Here is a 10127-nt window from a genome sequence, read left to right on the forward strand (position 1 = left end):
ATACTTCTGGCCCTTCTTTTGACACTGTGTTAACAACCCTCCAGGCGAGCTTCAATGCCATACAACTCTCCTTCCGTGGCCTCCAATTGCTCTTAAATACAAGTAAAACTAAATGCATGCTCTTCAACCGATCGCTGCCTGCACCTGCCCGCCTGTCCAACATCACTACTCTGGACGGCTCTGACTTAGAATATGTAGACAACTACAAATACCTAGGTGTCTGGTTAGACTGTAAACTCTCCTTCCAGACTCACATCAAACATCTCCAATCCAAAGTTAAATCTAGAATCGGCTTCCTATTCCGCAACAAAGCATCCTTCACTCATGCTGCCAAACATACCCTTGTAAAACTGACCATCCTACCAATCCTCGACTTCGGTGATGTCATTTACAAAATAGCCTCCAAAACCCTACTCAATAAATTGGATGCAGTCTATCACAGTGCCATCCGTTTTGTCACCAAAGCCCCATATACTACCCACCACTGCGACCTGTACGCTCTCGTTGGCTGGCCCTCGCTTCACACTCATCGCCAAACCCACTGGCTCCAGGTCATCTACAAAACCCTGCTAGGTAAAGTCCCCCCTTATCTCAGCTCGCTGGTCACCATAGCAGCACCTACCTGTAGCACGCGCTCCAGCAGGTATATCTCTCTGGTCACCCCCAAAACCAATTCTTCCTTTGGCCGCCTCTCCTTCCAGTTCTCTGCTGCCAATGACTGGAACGAACTACAAAAATCTCTGAAACTGGAAACACTTATCTCCCTCACTAGCTTTAAGCACCAGCTGTCAGAGCAGCTCATAGATTACTGCACCTGTACATAGCCCATCTATAATTTAGCCCAAACAACTACCTCTTTACCTACTGTATTTATTTATTTTGCTCCTTTGCACCCCATTATTTATATCTCTACTTTGCACCTTCTTCCACTGCAAACCAACCATTCCAGTGTTTTTTTTACTTGCTATATTGTATTTACTTCGCCACCATGGCCTTTTTTATATTTTTATTTATTAATATATTTTATTTGCCTTCACCTCCCTTATCTCACCTCACTTGCTCACATTGTATATAGACTTATTTTTCACTGTATTATTGACTGTATGTTTGTTATACTCCATGTGTAACTATGTGTTGTTGTATGTGTCGAACTGCTTTGCTTTATCTTGGCCAGGTCGCAATTGTAAATGAGAACGTGTTCTCAATTTGCCTACCTGGTTAAATAAAGGTGAAATAAATAAATAAAAACATTTCCAACGTTTTTAAATCACATGTGATGGAGAGGTGTGAAATGAACACATCAGTTGCCATCTTTAGTCTCTGAATTATGTTTATAGATTTGCTACATTTGTCATTAGCTGACCAGCAAGTTCCTCAATTCAGGGTTAAAAAAATGTCTGGCTCTTCACAATTGCCACATTGCTGACTTTACACTTGGTCAGTTTAGTTCATCTCTTAACAGATGATATGCAGGAAGAGATCGCCTGCTAGCTAGTTTTTGGATCCGATGCCAACTTAGCTTGGCTAGCGGGCTGATAAAATGCACTGACTCAACATTTGAATAAAAAATTCACTTGAAAGTAATTTGTTGAGCTTTTAAACAATTTGGTGAATAAATACAAGTACATTTCACAAAGTTATTCGCTATTCCTCTGGAACATTTTTCTCCCAACCGGGGACTTTGTCCGCCATTAATTCAGACATTTTTTTATTTTATTATTTCCGCTAATTGTCGCAAGGTGTTATGGGATAGCCTCCCCGGTGAAGGAGACATCGACGAGGCCTTCAAAATTAATAAAATAACGACACCTTAAAACAGCAGTTTAATTGGGATTAAAACACGCCAATTCTGACATATTGCCTTGAAATTCTGCCTGTTGTCGATTGGGACACAGTGTGTGACTTGATTTAGGTTTAGTTCAGCCGTCCTGTTGCACTTATCCAACATGACACTACAGGGCAGCGGACATCCACAGAAGTCCCTGTTTTCTCCACCACAGTAAACTAAGTTTTAGGTCTAAAAAAACCAGGGGAGGGACAAAATAAGGATGCTTCACGAATTTGCTATAATCTTTTGCGCATTATTTTCCTGTTTAAGGCCAACCGGATGTCTAGCCAGTCTCAACTAGCGATAATCCACCAATGGCAATGCGAGAAAGTCGCAAAAAACCGTATCCAACCACGTGTGGTCCAATCATATTCGCCCTTTGACCTTAGCTCCGCCCCAAAAGCAAACGGCGGCCATGACACTTTCCCCTCATCGGATCATTGTTTACATCAAACGGAGAGTTACAGAGGAAGTATCTTTTATAAGGTTGAATGAAATGGATTGTAATCTTATTGCTACATCTGTGAAGTTGTAAGAAGAACGGAAAAGTGAATTGAAAACATTATACAGTTCAATTTCTGCAGTCATCTACCTATGATACCCGTAGCATTGGTTTGGTATCGGTAACTACCGGTACAATCAGCGGCCACTTGTCTGCATTTTCAATACTATTTTTTACAATCGTAGCTATTTTAATGCATACTATCGCTTATATTCGTGCTTTGTTGTATGGTGTAAGACGTCTGTGAAGTTGTGAAATCGTGTTTACGTGATGCAGGCTACAGTACAGTAACTTTAGCATGCTACTGTACAGTAGTTTATTTTCGGTTCCAGTGTATAACAGTTTTATTCAACATGTATCAGTCATGGATTAGCTTATACATGTATAATGTTATCTAGTTTAATGGCGTAAAAATGGTGATATTTGCTGTTACGTACGTCTCTTGGAGGAGGGAACGCAACACCCTGCTACAACTCAACTCCCCGTGGAGTGAAAAAGGTATGTGATCGTAGGTGCGGGGAAGGACGGCAGGGAAAAATACCGTTTACAGGGAATCTAATTCTTCCTTAAACACGTTAAGGTGGGGAAACTGGGCTGGACCGAACCAAAGCAAAGAAAGTAAAAGTCCCCTCTCCTACCTTACCTGCCTTCCCACAGCTTACCTAACCTTTAGCACCAACTGGCGGCTAACCAAAATACAGGAGGTGATCCGCCCAGGTCTTACCTAGTGTGCATAGACAGATTCAATACTACGGGTTATGTATGCCCGCAGGCCTCTTGCCTAAACACTCCCAAGGTGCCTTCCCCTTCCCCTCTGGGAACAAATGAAACAGAATAATTCAAATTTAGTGAACAATTTCAATAACCCAAAAACACTCAGTCCTATGGCATACACATACCTCTGCAGGAGAGGCTACAAAATACTTTCAACAACTTTTACAGACCAACAGCCAACACAGGACGCCATTTCCTGAAATACACACAAACCCACAACAACACAGAAACTGTGGAACGTAACATTTGCCTTGCATTTCAATCTACACATGAATATGGTTCTGCAATGTTAGGTAGGCTATTCAATTCCCTTGGCATTCTAAAAGCATACTTTACAATAATGGAAGATATGCATTGTGTTAATCTTACTATTTGTCCGTGTATTGAATGCTACACAGCTTTCCATAAATGCAGTGTGGACTTTTTACAGATGAAACCCCTTCCATTATGACACTCCCTTCCTGTATCTGTCATAAAGGCCTATGCATTCTTTGTCCTTTAGTTACACAACTAAATCTAGTATCTGTCACCTACCTTTCATGCTGTAGATCTTCTCTCATGGTGCTGAGAATGCTTAGTACTGTATCTGTCACTTACCTTTCATGCTGTAGATCTGCTGTCATGGTGCTGAGAATGCTTAGTACTATATCTGTCACTTATGTATTCTCTGTATGTATTAGGTATGAACCCTTGGACATACAGGTACCTCCAGCGCTCCCTCCTGCCTCACGTTCGGCCCCTGTCCCTGGTGATCTACCCCAGGCCCTCTTGTATCCACCCCAGTCTTCTGAACTTGCCCCAGTGGGGTGAAGACCAGAAGAGGGTGATGTCCTTCCTGCCTCTCTCTCCCTTAAATGCAGCTGGTGATTCCAGAGATCTGGCGGGCATCTCTCAACAAGAAGCAGCAGTGGATTGACCAGATGCTGTTTACCAGGAGAATCCTACAGAGCTCACAGTTCATCACTGTCCTTTCCCTGGTGGGGTGAAGACCAGAAGAGGGTGATGTCCTTCCTGCCTCAGAATGTGCTGGGGTGAGTTTTTCCATAATAAATGAGCAGCTTACAAATTGTCATTTAATATTTTCTTCTCTCATGATCTATCAATACCTCAGGATGCCACTGGGTAAACATGATCTAACTGATTAACTTTTCTGTGATGATATGTGGAAGAAGATGTGTCTGAAGTAAACAGAGGAACTGGCCTAGAGTTAGTCCTGTCTGGTATAATTAGTGGTCAAGACTGGACAAGGAGGGTTGGATAAACTCCTCTCTATGAAGATGAGTCCTGTCTGGTATAATTAGTGGTCAAGACTGGACAAGGAGGGTTGGATAAACTCCTCTGTATGAAGATGAGTCCTGTCTGGTATAATTAGTGGTCAAGACTGGACCAGGAGGGTTGGATAAACTCCTCTGTATGAAGATGAGTCCTGTCTGGTATAATTAGTGGTCAAGACTGGACAAGGAGGGTTGGATAAACTCCTGTGTATGAAGATGAGTCCTGTCTGGTATAATTAGTGGTCAAGACTGGACAAGGAGGGTTGGATAAACTCCTCTGTATGAAGATGAGTCCTGTCTGGTATAATTAGTGGTCAAGACTGGACAAGGAGGGTTGGATAAACTCCTCTGTATGTGGAACAGGTGTGACTATTTATCATGTGTAACAATCAAACCTCCCTATTGGCTGTGTGTTCCACATTCTAAAGTAGAACCATCATTCTACTTGCTGAAATATTGTCCAGAAATGACCTCATTGGACAGAAAGGGGAACTCCTCCCCACACGCATGTTGAACAAATATAATGTTTCCCTGAAACAAAGGATTCCTGTAATTTCATGAAATAAGAAATTGATTCAGTCTCCTTTGTCTGGGGTGATGTGAGTATCCTTCAACAATCAGTCTTCCAGATAGATGACACAGGAACCTTGGTATAAAACTCTTTAGTAATAAAATGTAATTGCAGACAGAGATTCACATCCAGAATACCTCAGTAGTCTATAGTAAAGATCTGTGTGGTAAAACAGGAGACAACACTCTTTATACCAGGTGGTGTGGACAACCTATGTCAAATGCATACGTCAATCACTGTCAAGTTTTGACCTCTTTCTTGTGCAATTCCCCACTTGAAAAGGACAGTCGCTCCACATGAAGATTTTAACTGGATTTCACTCAATAAACAGCCATGGAATCAGTTGTTTGTCTTTTATTTACCATTCTTTGGTTGGCAGTAAACAGGTGAAAAACCTCAAAAAAGAGATGACAAATACAAGTTATTATTTGAGTTGACAGCCTAATTAAATACACAAAATGATCCACATTCACCTCAGATAAACGCATTTCTGCCATTATAAAATACAAGGTTTCCCAAAATAGAAACCCACCATTTTTAATCAAATGAGCAGAATCAGTATATTTTTATCTAAATTTGCATTTTAGCCAAATACATTCAAAATATTTTTTGTAGTAAAAAATTACATTTATTTTCTAATCAGTAGTGTTAAGCAGACAAATCTTACATTTTTTAGCCAAAGATTTTTTAGACTATACATTTGTTACTGAATTAAGAACTTGGTTTACTAAGATTTCTACAAAGTTTAAATTACTTTTAACCATTTCAAACAAGTTCTTTGTCAACAATGAATTTAGCTCTTCTTACTTTTCCTTTATACCCCACAAACAACATTTGAAGTTATAAATACCACTGCAAAAGTCCTATCAAAGTTAAGAGTTAAGAGTCTGTGTTTTCCAGAGTATCATTAGCAGTGCACTGCTTAAAACCTGTTTGGGCTGCAAGGGGCAGTATTGAGTAGCCAGATAAAAGGTGCCCATTTCAAACGGCCTCGTACTCAATTCTTGCTCGTACAATATGCATATTATTATTACTATTGGATAGAAAACACTCTCTAGTTTCTAAAACCGTTTGAATTATTTTTCTGAGTGAAACAGAAGTCATTCTGCAGCACACTTCCTGACCAGGAAGTGGAAAGTCTGAAACGGAGGCTATCTTCTACTTCCTGCCTATAAATGGGCATGAGATCTATTAGTATACATGCACGTCATACACCTTCCCCTGGATGTCAAGAGGCTGTGAGAGAAGAAATTAGGTGATTATCTTGGTCTGAGATGGAACACATCATCTTGGAATGACGTGTCCCCCATTTTCGGTACTCTGAAGAGCGCGACGTGGACAGTGGGATTGCCTTCTCTTTAGCTGCCGTAATAGGCGACTATTATCTCCGGCTTTGATTTTATTTGATACATGTCACCATATCATCGTAAAGTATGTTTTTTCAATATAGTTTCATAAGATTATTGAAAATTTTTCGGGAGTTTTGCCGTGTTCCGTTCTCTTCCGTTTGTTGACATGGAGAGATTCGCGCCACTTGGCTAGTGTGCATGCTAATTGAAGAGGGAAAGTTGACGTTCTAAATCCAAACAACGACTGTTCTGGACAAAGGACACCTTGTCCAACATTCTGATGGAAGATCAGCAAAAGTAAGAAACATTTTATGATGCTATTTCATATATCTGTCGTGCATGTGAACTGGTCGTCGGCGCCCAAGTGTTTCTGGCTATTGTGGCTACGCTAATATAACGCTACATTTTGTTTTCGCTGTAAAACACTTAATAAATCGGAAATATTGTCTGGAATCACAAGATGCCTGTCTTTCATTTGCTGTACACTATGTATTTTTCAGAAATGTTTTATGATGAGTAATTAGGTATTTGACGTTGGTGTCTGTAAATATTATGGCTGCTTTCGGTGCAATTTCTGATTGTAGCTGCAATGTAAACTATGATTTATACCTGAAATATGCACATTTTTCTAACAAAACATATGCTATACAATAAATATGTTATCAGACTGTCATCTGATGAAGTTGTTTCTTGGTTAGTGGCTATTTATATCTTTATTTGGTCGAATTTGTGATAGCTACTGATGGAGTAAAAAACTGGTGGAGTAAAAAAAGTGGTCTTTTGCTAACGTGGTTAGCTAATAGATTTACATATTGTGTCTTCCTTGTAAAACATTTTAAAAATCGGACAAGTTGGCTGGATTCACAAGATGTGTACCTTTCATATGCTGTATTGGACTTGTTAATGTGTGAAAGTTAAATATTTAAAAATATATATATTTTGAATTTCGCGCCCTGCACTTTGAGCTGGCTGTTGTCATAAGTGTACCGACGTCGGGCTTGCAGCCAGAAGAAGTTTTTAAACATCTGGAAACTTTACTGGTTCTCTAAAGGTAGTGACTATTTAAATGTAATGGGACAGTTCAGCGAAATAATGTATTCAGATTTGTTTCCTAAACTTCTTTAACTTGTATCTTTTGTGAGGGTGGAGACTTTGCGAACCGGAACTCCCAGTTTCTGACACGTATGGAACCAGAACTTAATCACACAAGATTATAGTTCTGGGTGAATGAGATTAGACTGCTCTAAATAGTGACTGCATCCACACTTTGGTTCTGGTAGAAAAACGTTTTAGGATAAAAACATGACTTTACTCAGCATAGAGTCTGTCAGAAGTTACACATCACACTATTACAACAGTGGGACTGTTCTGGAATTACGGTTGCTGAGTTCACATTCATTAATATCCCACAAGGCTTAGCGTCTATGTCGCAACAACTAAAAGTAGTAACACTTACATTTCCCTTGAACAGCAAGTCAAAATATTTAGTATGAGTTCTCAAAGAATTAACATACATTACAGATATGTATACAACTAAATGAAACGGAGGAAGATGTGTCCAACTGAATGAAACGGAGGAAGATGTGTCCAACTGAATGAAACGGAGGAAGATGTGTCCAACTGAATGAAACAGAGGAAGATGTGTCCAACTGAATGAAACAGAGGAAGATGTGTCCAACTGAATGAAACGGAGGAAGATGTGTCCAACTGAATGAAACGGAGGAAGATGTGTCCAACTGAATGAAACAGAGGAAGATGTGTCCAACTGAATGAAACGGAGGAAGATGTGTCCAACTGAATGAAACGGAGGAAGATGTGTCCAACTGAATGAAACGGAGGAAGATGTGTCCAACTGAATGAAACGGAGGAAGATGTGTCCAACTGAATGAAACGGAGGAAGATGTGTCCAACTGAATGAAACGGAGGAAGATGTGTCCAACTGAATGAAACGGAGGAAGATGTGTCCAACTGAATGAAACGGAGGAAGATGTGTCCAACTGAATGAAACGGAGGAAGATGTGTCCAACTGAATGAAACGGAGGAAGATGTGTCCAACTGAATGAAACGGAGGAAGATGTGTCCAACTGAATGAAACGGAGGAAGATGTGTCCAACTGAATGAAACGGAGGAAGACGTGTCCAACTGAATGAAACGGAGGAAGACGTGTCCAACTGAATGAAACGGAGCAAGATGTGTCCAACTGAATGAAACGGAGGAAGATGTGTCCAACTGAATGAAACGGGGGAAGATGTTTACAACTGAATGAAACGGAGGAAGATGTGTCCAACTGAATGAAATGGAGGAAGATGTGTCCAACTGAATGAAACGGAGGAAGATGTGTCCAACTGAATGAAACGGAGGAAGATGTGTCCAACTGAATGAAACGGAGGAAGATGTGTCCAACTGAATGAAACGGAGGAAGATGTGTCCAACTGAATGAAACGGAGGAAGATGTGTCCAACTGAATGAAACGGAGGAAGATGTGTCCAACTGAATGAAACGGAGGAAGATGTGTCCAACTGAATGAAACGGAGGAAGATGTGTCCAACTGAATGAAACGGAGGAAGATGTGTCCAACTGAATGAAACAGAGGAAGATGTGTCCAACTGAATGAAACGGAGGAAGATGTGTCCAACTGAATGAAACAGAGGAAGATGTGTCCAACTGAATGAAACGGAGGAAGATGTGTCCAACTGAATGAAACGGAGGAAGATGTGTCTAATTGAATGAAATGGAGGCAATCAAATGTCAATCAACTTTCCACCTCTGATTTAGCCTCTAACACACTTACTGTAAACCAAGGCATATAATGGATGCTTTATTTACTGGTGTTGTTGGGGGACATATTTCCAGTAACTGAAGTAGTTCACAGTAAGAGTTGACACAAGGCTGTGTATGTAGAGTTAGAAAATGTGGTTCCTAACAACACTGTGGTCAGAGCAGCACTGGACTGATTAACTGTTTAACACCTGTAAGGGAATTCTGCCCTATGTGAAGAAAAGATTCCAACGGAAACTTCTTTCATCAGAGGTTAGTTTGTTTAATAAGGATTGCAACACACTTACATCAATCTGCAAGCGAGACACTCAGCATTGTGTTTGGCGTATTCCCCTTTTATCCCATACTATGGTTCACCCTCCCAGGGTGATGTCCTCTAACTAATACCATATAAGGTCATAGCTTGCAGCAGTATTGATAATAACTAAGTCACGTGTCCTTTACAGTTGGTGGGAGATATTAACTCTTAAATCAAATCAAATTTTATTGTTCACATGCACATGGTTAGCAGATGTTAATGCGAGTGTAGCAAAATGCTTGTGCTTCTAGTTCCGACCGTGCAGTAATATCTATCAAGTAAACTAACAATTTCACAACTACCTTATACACACATTTGTAAAGGAATGATTAAGAATATGAACATATAAATATATGGATGGCAGGATGACAAGATGCAGTAGATGGTTTCTCTCCTCTTCCTCTTAATTGGTTTCATAAGTCTGTAGAAACAGATTCTGGAGCTCAACAACAGGACGTGTCTTAGTTCCTTATATTTCAAACAGTAAAAGTTCAACACACAGGCATATGACTTCTGCAAAAAGTTTCTTAATACATGTGTATTGTGTAATGTGTAATGTGTATGTGTAATACATGTAAGCAATAGGTCATGCACAGTATGTCTTTCTCATGCTCAAGCATCTCTGTAAAATGTACAGATATTAAACAATTCCTTACACACCTCAGACTCAGCACTGGACTGATTAACACCTCAGACTCAGCACTGGACTGTTTAACACCTCAGACTCAGCACTGGACTGATTAACACCTCAGA

This window comes from Salvelinus alpinus, chromosome 31, assembly GCF_045679555.1.
Source record: "Salvelinus alpinus chromosome 31, SLU_Salpinus.1, whole genome shotgun sequence".
NCBI lineage: Eukaryota > Metazoa > Chordata > Actinopteri > Salmoniformes > Salmonidae > Salvelinus > Salvelinus alpinus.